Source organism: Schistocerca nitens, chromosome 2 (genome assembly GCF_023898315.1).
Source record: "Schistocerca nitens isolate TAMUIC-IGC-003100 chromosome 2, iqSchNite1.1, whole genome shotgun sequence".
Classification (NCBI taxonomy): Eukaryota; Metazoa; Arthropoda; class Insecta; order Orthoptera; family Acrididae; genus Schistocerca; species Schistocerca nitens.
In genome coordinates, this window is record NC_064615.1 from 367,569,908 (window position 1) to 367,592,194 (window position 22,287).

Consider the following 22,287-nt stretch of genomic DNA (forward strand, 5'->3'; position numbering starts at 1 on the left):
TGCCGTGCCGCTAACGAAGCGATCGCCTTTGGTGACATCTTTTGCAATAACGACTGCGCGAATCGACGGTATCTCGTAAGGAAAGAAAGAGCAGCAGATGCTGCTGAGGACTCTCCCTCGAGCGTTTCCGATGACTTCTTGAGCTCTTATTCGACATGGCATTCAGGCAGTCAAGGGTGCTGTCGATTGTTTCACACGAATGCGAAATACCGGCATTGTGATTTTTACGCCACAATGGCGATCGTCCTACAAGTTGTATCACATGTGGAGGGCAGAGCGTAGCAGTTTCCGTGGTGTAGCGGTTATAACGTCTGCCTAACATGCACAAGGTCCCCGGTTCGATTGCGGGCGGAAACACGTTTTCGTCGCACTCAGCAAGACACTTGCTACGATCTCTACTGTGACCATTTAAATCAACTTCAAACGTTCCACCAGCAGGGTGCACATGGCTCAAATGAAACTGTTTCAGAACTGGTTGTCGGATTTAGCGCTGACTTGGAGGCCTGGAAATGCGCGAAACAGCCGCCGCCATGCGGATTGTTAGCACACCGTTGTACAAAACGCAAGGGCTCGTCCGGGATTTGAACCCGGGACCTCCTGCACCCGAAGCAGGAATCATACCCCTAGACCAACGAGCCTGTTCGTTCCGAAAACACACTGCATGTGAATGACGCCACCGAGGATGGTCTCACCATGTACGGCTGCAGCTCACCCAGCGTTCTCTCTGGCTGTCGCGGTTGGATTGTTTTCATCGACTTCTTGTACTGCCGCCGAGCCCAGGCGCCGTGCCGCTAACGAAGCGATCGCCTTTGGTGACATCTTTTGCAATAACGACTGCGCGAATCGACGGTATCTCGTAAGGAAAGAAAGAGCAGCAGATGCTGCTGAGGACTCTCCCTCGAGCGTTTCCGATGACTTCTTGAGCTCTTATTCGACATGGCATTCAGGCAGTCAAGGGTGCTGTCGATTGTTTCACACGAATGCGAAATACCGGCATTGTGATTTTTACGCCACAATGGCGATCGTCCTACAAGTTGTATCACATGTGGAGGGCAGAGCGTAGCAGTTTCCGTGGTGTAGCGGTTATAACGTCTGCCTAACACGCACAAGGTCCCCGGTTCGATTGCGGGCGGAAACACGTTTTCGTCGCACTCAGCAAGACACTTGCTACGATCTCTACTGTGACCATTTAAATCAACTTCAAACGTTCCACCAGCAGGGTGCACATGGCTCAAATGAAACTGTTTCAGAACTGGTTGTCGGATTTAGCGCTGACTTGGAACCCTGGAAATGCGCGAAACAGCCGCCACCATGCGGTTTGTTAGCACACCGTTGTACAAAACGCAAGGGCTCGTCCGGGATTTGAACCCGGGACCTCCTGCACCCGAAGCAGGAATCATACCCCTAGACCAACGAGCCTGTTCGTTCCGAAAACACACTGCATGTGAATGACGCCACCGAGGATGGTCTCACCATGTACGGCTGCAGCTCACCCAGCGTTCTCTCTGGCTGTCGCGGTTGGATTGTTTTCATCGACTTCTTGTACTGCCGCCGAGCCCAGGCGCCGTGCCGCTAACGAAGCGATCGCCTTTGGTGACATCTTTTGCAATAACGACTGCGCGAATCGACGGTATCTCGTAAGGAAAGAAAGAGCAGCAGATGCTGCTGAGGACTCTCCCTCGAGCGTTTCCGATGACTTCTTGAGCTCTTATTCGACATGGCATTCAGGCAGTCAAGGGTGCTGTCGATTGTTTCACACGAATGCGAAATACCGGCATTGTGATTTTTACGCCACAATGGCGATCGTCCTACAAGTTGTATCACATGTGGAGGGCAGAGCGTAGCAGTTTCCGTGGTGTAGCGGTTATAACGTCTGCCTAACACGCACAAGGTCCCCGGTTCGATTGCGGGCGGAAACACGTTTTCGTCGCACTCAGCAAGACACTTGCTACGATCTCTACTGTGACCATTTAAATCAACTTCAAACGTTCCACCAGCAGGGTGCACATGGCTCAAATGAAACTGTTTCAGAACTGGTTGTCGGATTTAGCGCTGACTTGGAGGCATGGAAATGCGCGAAACAGCCGCCGCCATGCGGTTTGTTAGCACACCGTTGTACAAAACGCAAGGGCTCGTCCGGGATTTGAACCCGGGACCTCCTGCACCCGAAGCAGGAATCATACCCCTAGACCAACGAGCCTGTTCGTTCCGAAAACACACTGCATGTGAATGACGCCACCGAGGATGGTCTCACCATGTACGGCTGCAGCTCACCCAGCGTTCTCTCTGGCTGTCGCGGTTGGATTGTTTTCATCGACTTCTTGTACTGCCGCCGAGCCCAGGCGCCGTGCCGCTAACGAAGCGATCGCCTTTGGTGACATCTTTTGCAATAACGACTGCGCGAATCGACGGTATCTCGTAAGGAAAGAAAGAGCAGCAGATGCTGCTGAGGACTCTCCCTCGAGCGTTTCCGATGACTTCTTGAGCTCTTATTCGACATGGCATTCAGGCAGTCAAGGGTGCTGTCGATTGTTTCACACGAATGCGAAATACCGGCATTGTGATTTTTACGCCACAATGGCGATCGTCCTACAAGTTGTATCACATGTGGAGGGCAGAGCGTAGCAGTTTCCGTGGTGTAGCGGTTATAACGTCTGCCTAACACGCACAAGGTCCCCGGTTCGATTGCGGGCGGAAACACGTTTTCGTCGCACTCAGCAAGACACTTGCTACGATCTCTACTGTGACCATTTAAATCAACTTCAAACGTTCCACCAGCAGGGTGCACATGGCTCAAATGAAACTGTTTCAGAACTGGTTGTCGGATTTAGCGCTGACTTGGAACCCTGGAAATGCGCGAAACAGCCGCCGCCATGCGGTTTGTTAGCACACCGTTGTACAAAACGCAAGGGCTCGTCCGGGATTTGAACCCGGGACCTCCTGCACCCGAAGCAGGAATCATACCCCTAGACCAACGAGCCTGTTCGTTCCGAAAACACACTGCATGTGAATGACGCCACCGAGGATGGTCTCACCATGTACGGCTGCAGCTCACCCAGCGTTCTCTCTGGCTGTCGCGGTTGGATTGTTTTCATCGACTTCTTGTACTGCCGCCGAGCCCAGGCGCCGTGCCGCTAACGAAGCGATCGCCTTTGGTGACATCTTTTGCAATAACGACTGCGCGAATCGACGGTATCTCGTAAGGAAAGAAAGAGCAGCAGATGCTGCTGAGGACTCTCCCTCGAGCGTTTCCGATGACTTCTTGAGCTCTTATTCGACATGGCATTCAGGCAGTCAAGGGTGCTGTCGATTGTTTCACACGAATGCGAAATACCGGCATTGTGATTTTTACGCCACAATGGCGATCGTCCTACAAGTTGTATCACATGTGGAGGGCAGAGCGTAGCAGTTTCCGTGGTGTAGCGGTTATAACGTCTGCCTAACACGCACAAGGTCCCCGGTTCGATTGCGGGCGGAAACACGTTTTCGTCGCACTCAGCAAGACACTTGCTACGATCTCTACTGTGACCATTTAAATCAACTTCAAACGTTCCACCAGCAGGGTGCACATGGCTCAAATGAAACTGTTTCAGAACTGGTTGTCGGATTTAGCGCTGACTTGGAACCCTGGAAATGCGCGAAACAGCCGCCGCCATGCGGTTTGTTAGCACACCGTTGTACAAAACGCAAGGGCTCGTCCGGGATTTGAACCCGGGACCTCCTGCACCCGAAGCAGGAATCATACCCCTAGACCAACGAGCCTGTTCGTTCCGAAAACACACTGCATGTGAATGACGCCACCGAGGATGGTCTCACCATGTACGGCTGCAGCTCACCCAGCGTTCTCTCTGGCTGTCGCGGTTGGATTGTTTTCATCGACTTCTTGTACTGCCGCCGAGCCCAGGCGCCGTGCCGCTAACGAAGCGATCGCCTTTGGTGACATCTTTTGCAATAACGACTGCGCGAATCGACGGTATCTCGTAAGGAAAGAAAGAGCAGCAGATGCTGCTGAGGACTCTCCCTCGAGCGTTTCCGATGACTTCTTGAGCTCTTATTCGACATGGCATTCAGGCAGTCAAGGGTGCTGTCGATTGTTTCACACGAATGCGAAATACCGGCATTGTGATTTTTACGCCACAATGGCGATCGTCCTACAAGTTGTATCACATGTGGAGGGCAGAGCGTAGCAGTTTCCGTGGTGTAGCGGTTATAACGTCTGCCTAACACGCACAAGGTCCCCGGTTCGATTGCGGGCGGAAACACGTTTTCGTCGCACTCAGCAAGACACTTGCTACGATCTCTACTGTGACCATTTAAATCAACTTCAAACGTTCCACCAGCAGGGTGCACATGGCTCAAATGAAACTGTTTCAGAACTGGTTGTCGGATTTAGCGCTGACTTGGAGGCCTGGAAATGCGCGAAACAGCCGCCGCCATGCGGTTTGTTAGCACACCGTTGTACAAAACGCAAGGGCTCGTCCGGGATTTGAACCCGGGACCTCCTGCACCCGAAGCAGGAATCATACCCCTAGACCAACGAGCCTGTTCGTTCCGAAAACACACTGCATGTGAATGACGCCACCGAGGATGGTCTCACCATGTACGGCTGCAGCTCACCCAGCGTTCTCTCTGGCTGTCGCGGTTGGATTGTTTTCATCGACTTCTTGTACTGCCGCCGAGCCCAGGCGCCGTGCCGCTAACGAAGCGATCGCCTTTGGTGACATCTTTTGCAATAACGACTGCGCGAATCGACGGTATCTCGTAAGGAAAGAAAGAGCAGCAGATGCTGCTGAGGACTCTCCCTCGAGCGTTTCCGATGACTTCTTGAGCTCTTATTCGACATGGCATTCAGGCAGTCAAGGGTGCTGTCGATTGTTTCACACGAATGCGAAATACCGGCATTGTGATTTTTACGCCACAATGGCGATCGTCCTACAAGTTGTATCACATGTGGAGGGCAGAGCGTAGCAGTTTCCGTGGTGTAGCGGTTATAACGTCTGCCTAACACGCACAAGGTCCCCGGTTCGATTGCGGGCGGAAACACGTTTTCGTCGCACTCAGCAAGACACTTGCTACGATCTCTACTGTGACCATTTAAATCAACTTCAAACGTTCCACCAGCAGGGTGCACATGGCTCAAATGAAACTGTTTCAGAACTGGTTGTCGGATTTAGCGCTGACTTGGAGGCCTGGAAATGCGCGAAACAGCCGCCGCCATGCGGTTTGTTAGCACACCGTTGTACAAAACGCAAGGGCTCGTCCGGGATTTGAACCCGGGACCTCCTGCACCCGAAGCAGGAATCATACCCCTAGACCAACGAGCCTGTTCGTTCCGAAAACACACTGCATGTGAATGACGCCACCGAGGATGGTCTCACCATGTACGGCTGCAGCTCACCCAGCGTTCTCTCTGGCTGTCGCGGTTGGATTGTTTTCATCGACTTCTTGTACTGCCGCCGAGCCCAGGCGCCGTGCCGCTAACGAAGCGATCGCCTTTGGTGACATCTTTTGCAATAACGACTGCGCGAATCGACGGTATCTCGTAAGGAAAGAAAGAGCAGCAGATGCTGCTGAGGACTCTCCCTCGAGCGTTTCCGATGACTTCTTGAGCTCTTATTCGACATGGCATTCAGGCAGTCAAGGGTGCTGTCGATTGTTTCACACGAATGCGAAATACCGGCATTGTGATTTTTACGCCACAATGGCGATCGTCCTACAAGTTGTATCACATGTGGAGGGCAGAGCGTAGCAGTTTCCGTGGTGTAGCGGTTATAACGTCTGCCTAACACGCACAAGGTCCCCGGTTCGATTGCGGGCGGAAACACGTTTTCGTCGCACTCAGCAAGACACTTGCTACGATCTCTACTGTGACCATTTAAATCAACTTCAAACGTTCCACCAGCAGGGTGCACATGGCTCAAATGAAACTGTTTCAGAACTGGTTGTCGGATTTAGCGCTGACTTGGAGGCCTGGAAATGCGCGAAACAGCCGCCGCCATGCGGTTTGTTAGCACACCGTTGTACAAAACGCAAGGGCTCGTCCGGGATTTGAACCCGGGACCTCCTGCACCCGAAGCAGGAATCATACCCCTAGACCAACGAGCCTGTTCGTTCCGAAAACACACTGCATGTGAATGACGCCACCGAGGATGGTCTCACCATGTACGGCTGCAGCTCACCCAGCGTTCTCTCTGGCTGTCGCGGTTGGATTGTTTTCATCGACTTCTTGTACTATAGGAACCTCACGAATCGGAGAGAGCTCGTAGCCGATGCCCTTGCTAACACAGAAGAAAAACTGTTGCTACCACGAGTCTCCGGGTGGCACATCAGACGATCCGTCGTTTCCGTGGTGTAGCGGTTATCACGTCTGCTTTACACGCAGAAGGTCCCCGGTTCGATCCCGGGCGGGAACACAACAATTTTAATCCGCTTATCGGATTTCATTTCCGGGATGACCTCACGGATGCGTATGCAGAGACAATCAATGTCATATTCTAGATGGATAGGGCGTCATTTTACTGTCAAATACTGTTGCTCTCTTATTGCACCGGTATTTGGTAACTGAGAACGCCCCTAGCTCCATTATGGCTGGCAAAATTTACAACCCGGTTCTTCAGGGCTACTTCAGGTGCGCTTCCTACTGGCTATCCTGAGCTCGCGCTACTCGCCTTGTCACGGCTGTGTCAAAGTGTGAAGGTAACTAATAATGAGAAACTCTTAGCCACGCTCAGTCTTACGTCCCACCCATTGGTTGTTGCCGTCGCTAGTAAGATGAAGGTAGACTGTCGCACAATCAAGCTGAATCTCCACTCACGGTGCACATATTCCGCAAAGACAACCTTGTTTTCCGTTGCAAGAAAAATTACCGTCTGCCTTTCTACCGAATTCCACCTACGTACTTTACTGGTGCCGGATTCTTGTTATATCCACGTGATATAACAGGCGTCTTACTCTTCATTGAGGAGCTGCAACCGGGACTGAGTTCCACCTACTCTTCAGCACGGTCAAAATGGCAGGGCTCGTCCGGGATTTGAACCCGGGACCTCCTGCACCCAAAGCAGGAATCATACCCCTAGACCAACGAGCCACCTGCCCGCACCACTCAAGCTAATCACAAGTAGTGCATCTCCCAGGGAACACAAACTTTCACGTGAATTCGCAAGATAAGCGCTTTCTGCAGGCAGCACTCACCACTGATGAGAAGAATATTAAAGGCACCGAATAAAAAGCGAAATAACTTCATCGAACTCTGCTTATGAACAGCCGGCAGTGCCTCAGTTTCCGTATGTGGTTTCTCAGGGTTAAGAGAAGGCGAATGCACTAGACAAAATAACATCGGGAAAGCAAGCACCAACTCATAATGAAAATATTGAAGAATATATTGCAAGCAAAACTTCCAGAAGACGAATACTGAAGACGCCACAGACAAAAGAATTATTCTATGCAGCAACGATCATCTAGGAAGCGTGAATTGCATGTGCCGCTCCACCACACAACTTCTTTTGATACTGTTTTACTTATTCTAAATTTTCATTACCTGATCGTCTCTAGAATACTGTGTGATTATCACGTGGTTTCCTCCTTCCAACAGCGATAGTGGTAAGTAAATCGACTACAAAATCTTTCAAAGTAGGTCAGACACCAAAAAAAAAAAAAATCGGAGCTGCGTGTAGCTCATGTCATTCTGCTTCAAAGGTAATTCAGCGGCTGGGAGTAGTGGCGTACTCCTGTAATCCAAGCTTCCGGGAGGCCGTTGTGTGGGAGAGATCTGGAAACAACTACAGATTCGGCCGTTTCGCGAGCTCAGGAACGGCCGCGGTACCTTCATCGAGCTCTGCAGATCAACAGATGACGGTGTGGAAATTTCGGCAAGCGGTGGCTAAGGGTTAAGAGAAGCCGAACGCACTAAACACAAGAACGTCGGGAAACCGAAGCACGTAACTATAAGATTGCGGAATGCAGTGCAAAAGCAAAACTTCGAGAAGACCAACTCTGAAGCCATCGGCGCGCTAGGAGTTACTCCGCGCAGCAGCGATCATCTAGGAAGAGCGAGACGGGGGTGTCGCTCGACCACACAACAAATTTTTACTTAATCCAAATTTGCAATACCGGTTCGTCACTAGAATACTGCGCCTTGGTTCTTCCAAAAGCGATAGTAATAAGCACGTCGACTACAGCGTCATTTAGGGTAGTGAGTCAGACATGGAGAGGATAAAGGGCGGGTGGAATGTGCAACGACAGGGGGCATTGCAGGGCGGGCGCCGACTCCTTGCGCTGTGGCGCCGGCGGCGGCCTGGAGGGGCTGGGGCTGCTGGTGCCTCCATGTAGAGCTGCCGCCGAGCCCAGGCGCCGTGCCGCTAACGAAGCGATCGCCTTTGGTGACATCTTTTGCAATAACGACTGCGCGAATCGACGGTATCTCGTAAGGAAAGAAAGAGCAGCAGATGCTGCTGAGGACTCTCCCTCGAGCGTTTCCGATGACTTCTTGAGCTCTTATTCGACATGGCATTCAGGCAGTCAAGGGTGCTGTCGATTGTTTCACACGAATGCGAAATACCGGCATTGTGATTTTTACGCCACAATGGCGATCGTCCTACAAGTTGTATCACATGTGGAGGGCAGAGCGTAGCAGTTTCCGTGGTGTAGCGGTTATAACGTCTGCCTAACACGCACAAGGTCCCCGGTTCGATTGCGGGCGGAAACACGTTTTCGTCGCACTCAGCAAGACACTTGCTACGATCTCTACTGTGACCATTTAAATCAACTTCAAACGTTCCACCAGCAGGGTGCACATGGCTCAAATGAAACTGTTTCAGAACTGGTTGTCGGATTTAGCGCTGACTTGGAGGCCTGGAAATGCGCGAAACAGCCGCCGCCATGCGGTTTGTTAGCACACCGTTGTACAAAACGCAAGGGCTCGTCCGGGATTTGAACCCGGGACCTCCTGCACCCGAAGCAGGAATCATACCCCTAGACCAACGAGCCTGTTCGTTCCGAAAACACACTGCATGTGAATGACGCCACCGAGGATGGTCTCACCATGTACGGCTGCAGCTCACCCAGCGTTCTCTCTGGCTGTCGCGGTTGGATTGTTTTCATCGACTTCTTGTACTGCCGCCGAGCCCAGGCGCCGTGCCGCTAACGAAGCGATCGCCTTTGGTGACATCTTTTGCAATAACGACTGCGCGAATCGACGGTATCTCGTAAGGAAAGAAAGAGCAGCAGATGCTGCTGAGGACTCTCCCTCGAGCGTTTCCGATGACTTCTTGAGCTCTTATTCGACATGGCATTCAGGCAGTCAAGGGTGCTGTCGATTGTTTCACACGAATGCGAAATACCGGCATTGTGATTTTTACGCCACAATGGCGATCGTCCTACAAGTTGTATCACATGTGGAGGGCAGAGCGTAGCAGTTTCCGTGGTGTAGCGGTTATAACGTCTGCCTAACACGCACAAGGTCCCCGGTTCGATTGCGGGCGGAAACACGTTTTCGTCGCACTCAGCAAGACACTTGCTACGATCTCTACTGTGACCATTTAAATCAACTTCAAACGTTCCACCAGCAGGGTGCACATGGCTCAAATGAAACTGTTTCAGAACTGGTTGTCGGATTTAGCGCTGACTTGGAGGCCTGGAAATGCGCGAAACAGCCGCCGCCATGCGGTTTGTTAGCACACCGTTGTACAAAACGCAAGGGCTCGTCCGGGATTTGAACCCGGGACCTCCTGCACCCGAAGCAGGAATCATACCCCTAGACCAACGAGCCTGTTCGTTCCGAAAACACACTGCATGTGAATGACGCCACCGAGGATGGTCTCACCATGTACGGCTGCAGCTCACCCAGCGTTCTCTCTGGCTGTCGCGGTTGGATTGTTTTCATCGACTTCTTGTACTGCCGCCGAGCCCAGGCGCCGTGCCGCTAACGAAGCGATCGCCTTTGGTGACATCTTTTGCAATAACGACTGCGCGAATCGACGGTATCTCGTAAGGAAAGAAAGAGCAGCAGATGCTGCTGAGGACTCTCCCTCGAGCGTTTCCGATGACTTCTTGAGCTCTTATTCGACATGGCATTCAGGCAGTCAAGGGTGCTGTCGATTGTTTCACACGAATGCGAAATACCGGCATTGTGATTTTTACGCCACAATGGCGATCGTCCTACAAGTTGTATCACATGTGGAGGGCAGAGCGTAGCAGTTTCCGTGGTGTAGCGGTTATAACGTCTGCCTAACACGCACAAGGTCCCCGGTTCGATTGCGGGCGGAAACACGTTTTCGTCGCACTCAGCAAGACACTTGCTACGATCTCTACTGTGACCATTTAAATCAACTTCAAACGTTCCACCAGCAGGGTGCACATGGCTCAAATGAAACTGTTTCAGAACTGGTTGTCGGATTTAGCGCTGACTTGGAGGCCTGGAAATGCGCGAAACAGCCGCCGCCATGCGGTTTGTTAGCACACCGTTGTACAAAACGCAAGGGCTCGTCCGGGATTTGAACCCGGGACCTCCTGCACCCGAAGCAGGAATCATACCCCTAGACCAACGAGCCTGTTCGTTCCGAAAACACACTGCATGTGAATGACGCCACCGAGGATGGTCTCACCATGTACGGCTGCAGCTCACCCAGCGTTCTCTCTGGCTGTCGCGGTTGGATTGTTTTCATCGACTTCTTGTACTGCCGCCGAGCCCAGGCGCCGTGCCGCTAACGAAGCGATCGCCTTTGGTGACATCTTTTGCAATAACGACTGCGCGAATCGACGGTATCTCGTAAGGAAAGAAAGAGCAGCAGATGCTGCTGAGGACTCTCCCTCGAGCGTTTCCGATGACTTCTTGAGCTCTTATTCGACATGGCATTCAGGCAGTCAAGGGTGCTGTCGATTGTTTCACACGAATGCGAAATACCGGCATTGTGATTTTTACGCCACAATGGCGATCGTCCTACAAGTTGTATCACATGTGGAGGGCAGAGCGTAGCAGTTTCCGTGGTGTAGCGGTTATAACGTCTGCCTAACACGCACAAGGTCCCCGGTTCGATTGCGGGCGGAAACACGTTTTCGTCGCACTCAGCAAGACACTTGCTACGATCTCTACTGTGACCATTTAAATCAACTTCAAACGTTCCACCAGCAGGGTGCACATGGCTCAAATGAAACTGTTTCAGAACTGGTTGTCGGATTTAGCGCTGACTTGGAGGCCTGGAAATGCGCGAAACAGCCGCCGCCATGCGGTTTGTTAGCACACCGTTGTACAAAACGCAAGGGCTCGTCCGGGATTTGAACCCGGGACCTCCTGCACCCGAAGCAGGAATCATACCCCTAGACCAACGAGCCTGTTCGTTCCGAAAACACACTGCATGTGAATGACGCCACCGAGGATGGTCTCACCATGTACGGCTGCAGCTCACCCAGCGTTCTCTCTGGCTGTCGCGGTTGGATTGTTTTCATCGACTTCTTGTACTGCCGCCGAGCCCAGGCGCCGTGCCGCTAACGAAGCGATCGCCTTTGGTGACATCTTTTGCAATAACGACTGCGCGAATCGACGGTATCTCGTAAGGAAAGAAAGAGCAGCAGATGCTGCTGAGGACTCTCCCTCGAGCGTTTCCGATGACTTCTTGAGCTCTTATTCGACATGGCATTCAGGCAGTCAAGGGTGCTGTCGATTGTTTCACACGAATGCGAAATACCGGCATTGTGATTTTTACGCCACAATGGCGATCGTCCTACAAGTTGTATCACATGTGGAGGGCAGAGCGTAGCAGTTTCCGTGGTGTAGCGGTTATAACGTCTGCCTAACACGCACAAGGTCCCCGGTTCGATTGCGGGCGGAAACACGTTTTCGTCGCACTCAGCAAGACACTTGCTACGATCTCTACTGTGACCATTTAAATCAACTTCAAACGTTCCACCAGCAGGGTGCACATGGCTCAAATGAAACTGTTTCAGAACTGGTTGTCGGATTTAGCGCTGACTTGGAGGCCTGGAAATGCGCGAAACAGCCGCCGCCATGCGGTTTGTTAGCACACCGTTGTACAAAACGCAAGGGCTCGTCCGGGATTTGAACCCGGGACCTCCTGCACCCGAAGCAGGAATCATACCCCTAGACCAACGAGCCTGTTCGTTCCGAAAACACACTGCATGTGAATGACGCCACCGAGGATGGTCTCACCATGTACGGCTGCAGCTCACCCAGCGTTCTCTCTGGCTGTCGCGGTTGGATTGTTTTCATCGACTTCTTGTACTGCCGCCGAGCCCAGGCGCCGTGCCGCTAACGAAGCGATCGCCTTTGGTGACATCTTTTGCAATAACGACTGCGCGAATCGACGGTATCTCGTAAGGAAAGAAAGAGCAGCAGATGCTGCTGAGGACTCTCCCTCGAGCGTTTCCGATGACTTCTTGAGCTCTTATTCGACATGGCATTCAGGCAGTCAAGGGTGCTGTCGATTGTTTCACACGAATGCGAAATACCGGCATTGTGATTTTTACGCCACAATGGCGATCGTCCTACAAGTTGTATCACATGTGGAGGGCAGAGCGTAGCAGTTTCCGTGGTGTAGCGGTTATAACGTCTGCCTAACACGCACAAGGTCCCCGGTTCGATTGCGGGCGGAAACACGTTTTCGTCGCACTCAGCAAGACACTTGCTACGATCTCTACTGTGACCATTTAAATCAACTTCAAACGTTCCACCAGCAGGGTGCACATGGCTCAAATGAAACTGTTTCAGAACTGGTTGTCGGATTTAGCGCTGACTTGGAGGCCTGGAAATGCGCGAAACAGCCGCCGCCATGCGGTTTGTTAGCACACCGTTGTACAAAACGCAAGGGCTCGTCCGGGATTTGAACCCGGGACCTCCTGCACCCGAAGCAGGAATCATACCCCTAGACCAACGAGCCTGTTCGTTCCGAAAACACACTGCATGTGAATGACGCCACCGAGGATGGTCTCACCATGTACGGCTGCAGCTCACCCAGCGTTCTCTCTGGCTGTCGCGGTTGGATTGTTTTCATCGACTTCTTGTACTGCCGCCGAGCCCAGGCGCCGTGCCGCTAACGAAGCGATCGCCTTTGGTGACATCTTTTGCAATAACGACTGCGCGAATCGACGGTATCTCGTAAGGAAAGAAAGAGCAGCAGATGCTGCTGAGGACTCTCCCTCGAGCGTTTCCGATGACTTCTTGAGCTCTTATTCGACATGGCATTCAGGCAGTCAAGGGTGCTGTCGATTGTTTCACACGAATGCGAAATACCGGCATTGTGATTTTTACGCCACAATGGCGATCGTCCTACAAGTTGTATCACATGTGGAGGGCAGAGCGTAGCAGTTTCCGTGGTGTAGCGGTTATAACGTCTGCCTAACACGCACAAGGTCCCCGGTTCGATTGCGGGCGGAAACACGTTTTCGTCGCACTCAGCAAGACACTTGCTACGATCTCTACTGTGACCATTTAAATCAACTTCAAACGTTCCACCAGCAGGGTGCACATGGCTCAAATGAAACTGTTTCAGAACTGGTTGTCGGATTTAGCGCTGACTTGGAGGCCTGGAAATGCGCGAAACAGCCGCCGCCATGCGGTTTGTTAGCACACCGTTGTACAAAACGCAAGGGCTCGTCCGGGATTTGAACCCGGGACCTCCTGCACCCGAAGCAGGAATCATACCCCTAGACCAACGAGCCTGTTCGTTCCGAAAACACACTGCATGTGAATGACGCCACCGAGGATGGTCTCACCATGTACGGCTGCAGCTCACCCAGCGTTCTCTCTGGCTGTCGCGGTTGGATTGTTTTCATCGACTTCTTGTACTGCCGCCGAGCCCAGGCGCCGTGCCGCTAACGAAGCGATCGCCTTTGGTGACATCTTTTGCAATAACGACTGCGCGAATCGACGGTATCTCGTAAGGAAAGAAAGAGCAGCAGATGCTGCTGAGGACTCTCCCTCGAGCGTTTCCGATGACTTCTTGAGCTCTTATTCGACATGGCATTCAGGCAGTCAAGGGTGCTGTCGATTGTTTCACACGAATGCGAAATACCGGCATTGTGATTTTTACGCCACAATGGCGATCGTCCTACAAGTTGTATCACATGTGGAGGGCAGAGCGTAGCAGTTTCCGTGGTGTAGCGGTTATAACGTCTGCCTAACACGCACAAGGTCCCCGGTTCGATTGCGGGCGGAAACACGTTTTCGTCGCACTCAGCAAGACACTTGCTACGATCTCTACTGTGACCATTTAAATCAACTTCAAACGTTCCACCAGCAGGGTGCACATGGCTCAAATGAAACTGTTTCAGAACTGGTTGTCGGATTTAGCGCTGACTTGGAGGCCTGGAAATGCGCGAAACAGCCGCCGCCATGCGGTTTGTTAGCACACCGTTGTACAAAACGCAAGGGCTCGTCCGGGATTTGAACCCGGGACCTCCTGCACCCGAAGCAGGAATCATACCCCTAGACCAACGAGCCTGTTCGTTCCGAAAACACACTGCATGTGAATGACGCCACCGAGGATGGTCTCACCATCTACGGCTGCAGCTCACCCAGCGTTCTCTCTGGCTGTCGCGGTTGGATTGTTTTCATCGACTTCTTGTACTATAGGAACCTCACGAATCGGAGAGAGCTCGTAGCCGATGCCCTTGCTAACACAGAAGAAAAACTGTTGCTACCACGAGTCTCCGGGTGGCACATCAGACGATCCGTCGTTTCCGTGGTGTAGCGGTTATCACGTCTGCTTTACACGCAGAAGGTCCCCGGTTCGATCCCGGGCGGGAACACAACAATTTTAATCCGCTTATCGGATTTCATTTCCGGGATGACCTCACGGATGCGTATGCAGAGACAATCAATGTCATATTCTAGATGGATAGGGCGTCATTTTACTGTCAAATACTGTTGCTCTCTTATTGCACCGGTATTTGGTAACTGAGAACGCCCCTAGCTCCATTATGGCTGGCAAAATTTACAACCCGGTTCTTCAGGGCTACTTCAGGTGCGCTTCCTACTGGCTATCCTGAGCTCGCGCTACTCGCCTTGTCACGGCTGTGTCAAAGTGTGAAGGTAACTAATAATGAGAAACTCTTAGCCACGCTCAGTCTTACGTCCCACCCATTGGTTGTTGCCGTCGCTAGTAAGATGAAGGTAGACTGTCGCACAATCAAGCTGAATCTCCACTCACGGTGCACATATTCCGCAAAGACAACCTTGTTTTCCGTTGCAAGAAAAATTACCGTCTGCCTTTCTACCGAATTCCACCTACGTACTTTACTGGTGCCGGATTCTTGTTATATCCACGTGATATAACAGGCGTCTTACTCTTCATTGAGGAGCTGCAACCGGGACTGAGTTCCACCTACTCTTCAGCACGGTCAAAATGGCAGGGCTCGTCCGGGATTTGAACCCGGGACCTCCTGCACCCAAAGCAGGAATCATACCCCTAGACCAACGAGCCACCTGCCCGCACCACTCAAGCTAATCACAAGTAGTGCATCTCCCAGGGAACACAAACTTTCACGTGAATTCGCAAGATAAGCGCTTTCTGCAGGCAGCACTCACCACTGATGAGAAGAATATTAAAGGCACCGAATAAAAAGCGAAATAACTTCATCGAACTCTGCTTATGAACAGCCGGCAGTGCCTCAGTTTCCGTATGTGGTTTCTCAGGGTTAAGAGAAGGCGAATGCACTAAACAAAATAACATCGGGAAAGCAAGCACCAACTCATAATGAAAATATTGAAGAATATATTGCAAGCAAAACTTCCAGAAGACGAATACTGAAGACGCCACAGACAAAAGAATTATTCTATGCAGCAACGATCATCTAGGAAGCGTGAATTGCATGTGCCGCTCCACCACACAACTTCTTTTGATACTGTTTTACTTATTCTAAATTTTCATTACCTGATCGTCTCTAGAATACTGTGTGATTATCACGTGGTTTCCTCCTTCCAACAGCGATAGTGGTAAGTAAATCGACTACAAAATCTTTCAAAGTAGGTCAGACACCAAAAAAAAAAAAAAAAATCGGAGCTGCGTGTAGCTCATGTCATTCTGCTTCAAAGGTAATTCAGCGGCTGGGAGTAGTGGCGTACTCCTGTAATCCAAGCTTCCGGGAGGCCGTTGTGTGGGAGAGATCTGGAAACAACTACAGATTCGGCCGTTTCGCGAGCTCAGGAACGGCCGCGGTACCTTCATCGAGCTCTGCAGATCAACAGATGACGGTGTGGAAATTTCGGCAAGCGGTGGCTAAGGGTTAAGAGAAGCCGAACGCACTAAACACAAGAACGTCGGGAAACCGAAGCACGTAACTATAAGATTGCGGAATGCAGTGCAAAAGCAAAACTTCGAGAAGACCAACTCTGAAGCCATCGGCGCGCTAGGAGTTACTCCGCGCAGCAGCGATCATCTAGGAAGAGCGAGACGGGGGTGTCGCTCGACCACACAACAAATTTTTACTTAATCCAAATTTGCAATACCGGTTCGTCACTAGAATACTGCGCCTTGGTTCTTCCAAAAGCGATAGTAATAAGCACGTCGACTACAGCGTCATTTAGGGTAGTGAGTCAGACATGGAGAGGATAAAGGGCGGGTGGAATGTGCAACGACAGGGGGCATTGCAGGGCGGGCGCCGACTCCTTGCGCTGTGGCGCCGGCGGCGGCCTGGAGGGGCTGGGGCTGCTGGTGCCTCCATGTAGAGCTGCCGCCGAGCCCAGGCGCCGTGCCGTGCCGCTAACGAAGCGATCGCCTTTGGTGACATCTTTTGCAATAACGACTGCGCGAATCGACGGTATCTCGTAAGGAAAGAAAGAGCAGCAGATGCTGCTGAGGACTCTCCCTCGAGCGTTTCCGATGACTTCTTGAGCTCTTATTCGACATGGCATTCAGGCAGTCAAGGGTGCTGTCGATTGTTTCACACGAATGCGAAATACCGGCATTGTGATTTTTACGCCACAATGGCGATCGTCCTACAAGTTGTATCACATGTGGAGGGCAGAGCGTAGCAGTTTCCGTGGTGTAGCGGTTATAACGTCTGCCTAACACGCACAAGGTCCCCGGTTCGATTGCGGGCGGAAACACGTTTTCGTCGCACTCAGCAAGACACTTGCTACGATCTCTACTGTGACCATTTAAATCAACTTCAAACGTTCCACCAGCAGGGTGCACATGGCTCAAATGAAACTGTTTCAGAACTGGTTGTCGGATTTAGCGCTGACTTGGAGGCCTGGAAATGCGCGAAACAGCCGCCGCCATGCGGTTTGTTAGCACACCGTTGTACAAAACGCAAGGGCTCGTCCGGGATTTGAACCCGGGACCTCCTGCACCCGAAGCAGGAATCATACCCCTAGACCAACGAGCCTGTTCGTTCCGAAAACACACTGCATGTGAATGACGCCACCGAGGATGGTCTCACCATGTACGGCTGCAGCTCACCCAGCGTTCTCTCTGGCTGTCGCGGTTGGATTGTTTTCATCGACTTCTTGTACTGCCGCCGAGCCCAGGCGCCGTGCCGCTAACGAAGCGATCGCCTTTGGTGACATCTTTTGCAATAACGACTGCGCGAATCGACGGTATCTCGTAAGGAAAGAAAGAGCAGCAGATGCTGCTGAGGACTCTCCCTCGAGCGTTTCCGATGACTTCTTGAGCTCTTATTCGACATGGCATTCAGGCAGTCAAGGGTGCTGTCGATTGTTTCACACGAATGCGAAATACCGGCATTGTGATTTTTACGCCACAATGGCGATCGTCCTACAAGTTGTATCACATGTGGAGGGCAGAGCGTAGCAGTTTCCGTGGTGTAGCGGTTATAACGTCTGCCTAACACGCACAAGGTCCCCGGTTCGATTGCGGGCGGAAACACGTTTTCGTCGCACTCAGCAAGACACTTGCTACGATCTCTACTGTGACCATTTAAATCAACTTCAAACGTTCCACCAGCAGGGTGCACATGGCTCAAATGAAACTGTTTCAGAACTGGTTGTCGGATTTAGCGCTGACTTGGAGGCCTGGAAATGCGCGAAACAGCCGCCGCCATGCGGTTTGTTAGCACACCGTTGTACAAAACGCAAGGGCTCGTCCGGGATTTGAACCCGGGACCTCCTGCACCCGAAGCAGGAATCATACCCCTAGACCAACGAGCCTGTTCGTTCCGAAGACACACTGCATGTGAATGACGCCACCGAGGATGGTCTCACCATGTACGGCTGCAGCTCACCCAGCGTTCTCTCTGGCTGTCGCGGTTGGATTGTTTTCATCGACTTCTTGTACTGCCGCCGAGCCCAGGCGCCGTGCCGCTAACGAAGCGATCGCCTTTGGTGACATCTTTTGCAATAACGACTGCGCGAATCGACGGTATCTCGTAAGGAAAGAAAGAGCAGCAGATGCTGCTGAGGACTCTCCCTCGAGCGTTTCCGATGACTTCTTGAGCTCTTATTCGACATGGCATTCAGGCAGTCAAGGGTGCTGTCGATTGTTTCACACGAATGCGAAATACCGGCATTGTGATTTTTACGCCACAATGGCGATCGTCCTACAAGTTGTATCACATGTGGAGGGCAGAGCGTAGCAGTTTCCGTGGTGTAGCGGTTATAACGTCTGCCTAACACGCACAAGGTCCCCGGTTCGATTGCGGGCGGAAACACGTTTTCGTCGCACTCAGCAAGACACTTGCTACGATCTCTACTGTGACCATTTAAATCAACTTCAAACGTTCCACCAGCAGGGTGCACATGGCTCAAATGAAACTGTTTCAGAACTGGTTGTCGGATTTAGCGCTGACTTGGAGGCCTGGAAATGCGCGAAACAGCCGCCGCCATGCGGTTTGTTAGCACACCGTTGTACAAAACGCAAGGGCTCGTCCGGGATTTGAACCCGGGACCTCCTGCACCCGAAGCAGGAATCATACCCCTAGACCAACGAGCCTGTTCGTTCCGAAAACACACTGCATGTGAATGACGCCACCGAGGATGGTCTCACCATGTACGGCTGCAGCTCACCCAGCGTTCTCTCTGGCTGTCGCGGTTGGATTGTTTTCATCGACTTCTTGTACTATAGGAACCTCACGAATCGGAGAGAGCTCGTAGCCGATGCCCTTGCTAACACAGAAGAAAAACTGTTGCTACCACGAGTCTCCGGGTGGCACATCAGACGATCCGTCGTTTCCGTGGTGTAGCGGTTATCACGTCTGCTTTACACGCAGAAGGTCCCCGGTTCGATCCCGGGCGGGAACACAACAATTTTAATCCGCTTATCGGATTTCATTTCCGGGATGACCTCACGGATGCGTATGCAGAGACAATCAATGTCATATTCTAGATGGATAGGGCGTCATTTTACTGTCAAATACTGTTGCTCTCTTATTGCACCGGTATTTGGTAACTGAGAACGCCCCTAGCTCCATTATGGCTGGCAAAATTTACAACCCGGTTCTTCAGGGCTACTTCAGGTGCGCTTCCTACTGGCTATCCTGAGCTCGCGCTACTCGCCTTGTCACGGCTGTGTCAAAGTGTGAAGGTAACTAATAATGAGAAACTCTAGGCACGCTCAGTCTTACGTCCCACCCATTGGTTGTTGCCGTCGCTAGTAAGATGAAGGTAGACTGTCGCACAATCAAGCTGAATCTCCACTCACGGTGCACATATTCCGCAAAGACAACCTTGTTTTCCGTTGCAAGAAAAATTACCGTCTGCCTTTCTACCGAATTCCACCTACGTACTTTACTGGTGCCGGATTCTTGTTATATCCACGTGATATAACAGGCGTCTTACTCTTCATTGAGGAGCTGCAACCGGGACTGAGTTCCACCTACTCTTCAGCACGGTCAAAATGGCAGGGCTCGTCTGGGATTTGAACCCGGGACCTCCTGCACCCAAAGCAGGAATCATACCCCTAGACCAACGAGCCACCTGCCCGCACCACTCAAGCTAATCACAAGTAGTGCATCTCCCAGGGAACACAAACTTTCACGTGAATTCGCAAGATAAGCGCTTTCTGCAGGCAGCACTCACCACTGATGAGAAGAATATTAAAGGCACCGAATAAAAAGCGAAATAACTTCATCGAACTCTGCTTATGAACAGCCGGCAGTGCCTCAGTTTCCGTATGTGGTTTCTCAGGGTTAAGAGAAGGCGAATGCACTAAACAAAATAACATCGGGAAAGCAAGCACCAACTCATAATGAAAATATTGAAGAATATATTGCAAGCAAAACTTCCAGAAGACGAATACTGAAGACGCCACAGACAAAAGAATTATTCTATGCAGCAACGATCATCTAGGAAGCGTGAATTGCATGTGCCGCTCCACCACACAACTTCTTTTGATACTGTTTTACTTATTCTAAATTTTCATTACCTGATCGTCTCTAGAATACTGTGTGATTATCACGTGGTTTCCTCCTTCCAACAGCGATAGTGGTAAGTAAATCGACTACAAAATCTTTCAAAGTAGGTCAGACACCAAAAAAAAAAAAAATCGGAGCTGCGTGTAGCTCATGTCATTCTGCTTCAAAGGTAATTCAGCGGCTGGGAGTAGTGGCGTACTCCTGTAATCCAAGCTTCCGGGAGGCCGTTGTGTGGGAGAGATCTGGAAACAACTACAGATTCGGCCGTTTCGCGAGCTCAGGAACGGCCGCGGTACCTTCATCGAGCTCTGCAGATCGACAGATGACAGTGTGGAAATTTCGGCAAGCGGTGGCTAAGGGTTAAGAGAAGCCGAACGCACTAAACACAAGAACGTCGGGAAACCGAAGCACGTAACTATAAGATTGCGGAATGCAGTGCAAAAGCAAAACTTCGAGAAGACCAACTCTGAAGCCATCGGCGCGCTAGGAGTTACTCCGCGCAGCAGCGATCATCTAGGAAGAGCGAGACGGGGGTGTCGCTCGACCACACAACAAATTTTTACTTAATCCAAATTTGCAATACCGGTTCGTCACTAGAATACTGCGCCTTGGTTCTTCCAAAAGCGATAGTAATAAGCACGTCGACTACAGCGTCATTTAGGGTAGTGAGTCAGACATGGAGAGGATAAAGGGCGGGTGGAATGTGCAACGACAGGGGGCATTGCAGGGCGGGCGCCGACTCCTTGCGCTGTGGCGCCGGCGGCGGCCTGGAGGGGCTGGGGCTGCTGGTGCCTCCATGTAGAGCTGCCGCCGAGCCCAGGCGCCGTGCCGCTAACGAAGCGATCGCCTTTGGTGACATCTTTTGCAATAACGACTGCGCGAATCGACGGTATCTCGTAAGGAAAGAAAGAGCAGCAGATGCTGCTGAGGACTCTCCCTCGAGCGTTTCCGATGACTTCTTGAGCTCTTATTCGACATGGCATTCAGGCAGTCAAGGGTGCTGTCGATTGTTTCACACGAATGCGAAATACCGGCATTGTGCGTTTCCGCAAAGTGATTTTTACGCCACAATGGCGATCGTCCTACAAGTTGCCGCCGAGCCCAGGCGCCGTGCCGCTAACGAAGCGATCGCCTTTGGTGACATCTTTTGCAATAACGACTGCGCGAATCGACGGTATCTCGTAAGGAAAGAAAGAGCAGCAGATGCTGCTGAGGACTCTCCCTCGAGCGTTTCCGATGACTTCTTGAGCTCTTATTCGACATGGCATTCAGGCAGTCAAGGGTGCTGTCGATTGTTTCACACGAATGCGAAATACCGGCATTGTGCGTTTCCGCAAAGTGATTTTTACGCCACAATGGCGATCGTCCTACAAGTTGTATCACATGTGGAGGGCAGAGCGTAGCAGTTTCCGTGGTGTAGCGGTTATAACGTCTGCCTAACACGCACAAGGTCCCCGGTTCGATTGCGGGCGGAAACACGTTTTCGTCGCACTCAGCAAGACACTTGCTACGATCTCTACTGTGACCATTTAAATCAACTTCAAACGTTCCACCAGCAGGGTGCACATGGCTCAAATGAAACTGTTTCAGAACTGGTTGTCGGATTTAGCGCTGACTTGGAGGCCTGGAAATGCGCGAAACAGCCGCCGCCATGCGGTTTGTTAGCACACCGTTGTACAAAACGCAAGGGCTCGTCCGGGATTTGAACCCGGGACCTCCTGCACCCGAAGCAGGAATCATACCCCTAGACCAGCGAGCCTGTTCGTTCCGAAAACACACTGCATGTGAATGACGCCACCGAGGATGGTCTCACCATGTACGGCTGCAGCTCACCCAGCGTTCTCTCTGGCTGTCGCGGTTGGATTGTTTTCATCGACTTCTTGTACTATAGGAACCTCTCGAATCGGAGGGAGCTCGTAGCCGATGCCCTTGCTAACACAGAAGAAAAACTGTTGCTACCACGAG

General features: G+C 51.6%; 26 non-coding genes across 26 annotated transcripts; 3 read left to right on the forward strand and 23 right to left on the reverse strand.

The window, feature by feature from the left end:
* Window positions 1-566: 566 nt before the first annotated feature.
* Window positions 567-638, reverse strand: Trnap-cgg (transfer RNA proline (anticodon CGG)). Its single transcript has one exon. It is a non-coding gene; the product is annotated as a tRNA-Pro (tRNA).
* Window positions 639-1,347: 709 nt separating this feature from the next.
* Trnap-cgg (transfer RNA proline (anticodon CGG)) lies at window positions 1,348-1,419 on the reverse strand. Its single transcript has one exon. It is a non-coding gene; the product is annotated as a tRNA-Pro (tRNA).
* A 709-nt stretch (window positions 1,420-2,128) lies between these two features.
* Window positions 2,129-2,200, reverse strand: Trnap-cgg (transfer RNA proline (anticodon CGG)). The gene has a single exon. It is a non-coding gene; the product is annotated as a tRNA-Pro (tRNA).
* Window positions 2,201-2,909: 709 nt separating this feature from the next.
* Window positions 2,910-2,981, reverse strand: Trnap-cgg (transfer RNA proline (anticodon CGG)). Its single transcript has one exon. It is a non-coding gene; the product is annotated as a tRNA-Pro (tRNA).
* Window positions 2,982-3,690: 709 nt separating this feature from the next.
* On the reverse strand, window positions 3,691-3,762 carry Trnap-cgg (transfer RNA proline (anticodon CGG)). Its single transcript has one exon. It is a non-coding gene; the product is annotated as a tRNA-Pro (tRNA).
* Window positions 3,763-4,471: 709 nt separating this feature from the next.
* Trnap-cgg (transfer RNA proline (anticodon CGG)) lies at window positions 4,472-4,543 on the reverse strand. The gene has a single exon. It is a non-coding gene; the product is annotated as a tRNA-Pro (tRNA).
* Window positions 4,544-5,252: 709 nt separating this feature from the next.
* Window positions 5,253-5,324, reverse strand: Trnap-cgg (transfer RNA proline (anticodon CGG)). Its single transcript has one exon. It is a non-coding gene; the product is annotated as a tRNA-Pro (tRNA).
* A 709-nt stretch (window positions 5,325-6,033) lies between these two features.
* Window positions 6,034-6,105, reverse strand: Trnap-cgg (transfer RNA proline (anticodon CGG)). The gene has a single exon. It is a non-coding gene; the product is annotated as a tRNA-Pro (tRNA).
* A 235-nt stretch (window positions 6,106-6,340) lies between these two features.
* Trnav-uac (transfer RNA valine (anticodon UAC)) lies at window positions 6,341-6,413 on the forward strand. Its single transcript has one exon. It is a non-coding gene; the product is annotated as a tRNA-Val (tRNA).
* Window positions 6,414-7,015: 602 nt separating this feature from the next.
* Window positions 7,016-7,087, reverse strand: Trnap-ugg (transfer RNA proline (anticodon UGG)). Its single transcript has one exon. It is a non-coding gene; the product is annotated as a tRNA-Pro (tRNA).
* Window positions 7,088-8,913: 1,826 nt separating this feature from the next.
* Window positions 8,914-8,985, reverse strand: Trnap-cgg (transfer RNA proline (anticodon CGG)). Its single transcript has one exon. It is a non-coding gene; the product is annotated as a tRNA-Pro (tRNA).
* A 709-nt stretch (window positions 8,986-9,694) lies between these two features.
* Trnap-cgg (transfer RNA proline (anticodon CGG)) lies at window positions 9,695-9,766 on the reverse strand. The gene has a single exon. It is a non-coding gene; the product is annotated as a tRNA-Pro (tRNA).
* A 709-nt stretch (window positions 9,767-10,475) lies between these two features.
* Window positions 10,476-10,547, reverse strand: Trnap-cgg (transfer RNA proline (anticodon CGG)). Its single transcript has one exon. It is a non-coding gene; the product is annotated as a tRNA-Pro (tRNA).
* A 709-nt stretch (window positions 10,548-11,256) lies between these two features.
* On the reverse strand, window positions 11,257-11,328 carry Trnap-cgg (transfer RNA proline (anticodon CGG)). Its single transcript has one exon. It is a non-coding gene; the product is annotated as a tRNA-Pro (tRNA).
* Window positions 11,329-12,037: 709 nt separating this feature from the next.
* Window positions 12,038-12,109, reverse strand: Trnap-cgg (transfer RNA proline (anticodon CGG)). The gene has a single exon. It is a non-coding gene; the product is annotated as a tRNA-Pro (tRNA).
* Window positions 12,110-12,818: 709 nt separating this feature from the next.
* On the reverse strand, window positions 12,819-12,890 carry Trnap-cgg (transfer RNA proline (anticodon CGG)). The gene has a single exon. It is a non-coding gene; the product is annotated as a tRNA-Pro (tRNA).
* Window positions 12,891-13,599: 709 nt separating this feature from the next.
* Window positions 13,600-13,671, reverse strand: Trnap-cgg (transfer RNA proline (anticodon CGG)). Its single transcript has one exon. It is a non-coding gene; the product is annotated as a tRNA-Pro (tRNA).
* A 709-nt stretch (window positions 13,672-14,380) lies between these two features.
* Trnap-cgg (transfer RNA proline (anticodon CGG)) lies at window positions 14,381-14,452 on the reverse strand. Its single transcript has one exon. It is a non-coding gene; the product is annotated as a tRNA-Pro (tRNA).
* A 235-nt stretch (window positions 14,453-14,687) lies between these two features.
* Window positions 14,688-14,760, forward strand: Trnav-uac (transfer RNA valine (anticodon UAC)). The gene has a single exon. It is a non-coding gene; the product is annotated as a tRNA-Val (tRNA).
* Window positions 14,761-15,362: 602 nt separating this feature from the next.
* On the reverse strand, window positions 15,363-15,434 carry Trnap-ugg (transfer RNA proline (anticodon UGG)). Its single transcript has one exon. It is a non-coding gene; the product is annotated as a tRNA-Pro (tRNA).
* Window positions 15,435-17,268: 1,834 nt separating this feature from the next.
* On the reverse strand, window positions 17,269-17,340 carry Trnap-cgg (transfer RNA proline (anticodon CGG)). Its single transcript has one exon. It is a non-coding gene; the product is annotated as a tRNA-Pro (tRNA).
* Window positions 17,341-18,049: 709 nt separating this feature from the next.
* Window positions 18,050-18,121, reverse strand: Trnap-cgg (transfer RNA proline (anticodon CGG)). Its single transcript has one exon. It is a non-coding gene; the product is annotated as a tRNA-Pro (tRNA).
* Window positions 18,122-18,830: 709 nt separating this feature from the next.
* Window positions 18,831-18,902, reverse strand: Trnap-cgg (transfer RNA proline (anticodon CGG)). The gene has a single exon. It is a non-coding gene; the product is annotated as a tRNA-Pro (tRNA).
* A 235-nt stretch (window positions 18,903-19,137) lies between these two features.
* On the forward strand, window positions 19,138-19,210 carry Trnav-uac (transfer RNA valine (anticodon UAC)). Its single transcript has one exon. It is a non-coding gene; the product is annotated as a tRNA-Val (tRNA).
* A 601-nt stretch (window positions 19,211-19,811) lies between these two features.
* Trnap-ugg (transfer RNA proline (anticodon UGG)) lies at window positions 19,812-19,883 on the reverse strand. The gene has a single exon. It is a non-coding gene; the product is annotated as a tRNA-Pro (tRNA).
* Window positions 19,884-22,009: 2,126 nt separating this feature from the next.
* On the reverse strand, window positions 22,010-22,081 carry Trnap-cgg (transfer RNA proline (anticodon CGG)). The gene has a single exon. It is a non-coding gene; the product is annotated as a tRNA-Pro (tRNA).
* Between the last annotated feature and the right edge of the window lie 206 nt (window positions 22,082-22,287).